We start from the raw sequence: 755 nt of genomic DNA on the forward strand, positions 1-755 counted from the left end.
ATATATATATACACACACACATACACCTAATCAGAATTTAGGTTAGTTGAAATATGTGTCACATATTTCAACACACACACACATGCACACACACACACACACACACACACACACACACACACACACACAGATAGAGAGATAAACACACACACAAACACAGATATATTATATGTGTGTGTATGTGTGTGTGTAATTGATGAAGGAAACAGAAGACGGATTTTGTACGAATGTTTATTCAGCGTGCTTTAATCGACATACTAATAGACATATACCCAAAGTTGAAATAGTTACATACATATATATATATATGTATATATATATATATATATATGTTCGGTAATCGGTGTGCCTTCAAAGCAGTGATTAGTAATTTTACGAAACCGGTATGCTTTTGAATCTCTTTAACAATTCACAATAATGAATTTTATTAATTTTATTCGTACCTCAGTTCATCTAATTGTATATATTTATCGTTACTTTTAAAAAAAAAGCCTTTACTCTGTTTGATTTCCAATGTGCATTTTTGCTTATTTTTCTTCTTACTTTCCCCCTATATATATATTGACCGTTGACCGAACACTATTCAATTTTTTTCTCCGTGTTTTTCTCCTTGTCTCCGTATTCTTTCTGTTGAAGAGCGTAGCTCGAAACGTTAAAGACTTTCCGTATTCCCGAGCGTCATACTAATACATCCTTTTGTTGTTTACACCACCTGTCCTCGTCTGTTGTTGTTTTTTCGTACATTCTCCCATATA

Source organism: Octopus bimaculoides, chromosome 2 (assembly GCF_001194135.2).
Source record: "Octopus bimaculoides isolate UCB-OBI-ISO-001 chromosome 2, ASM119413v2, whole genome shotgun sequence".
NCBI lineage: Eukaryota > Metazoa > Mollusca > Cephalopoda > Octopoda > Octopodidae > Octopus > Octopus bimaculoides.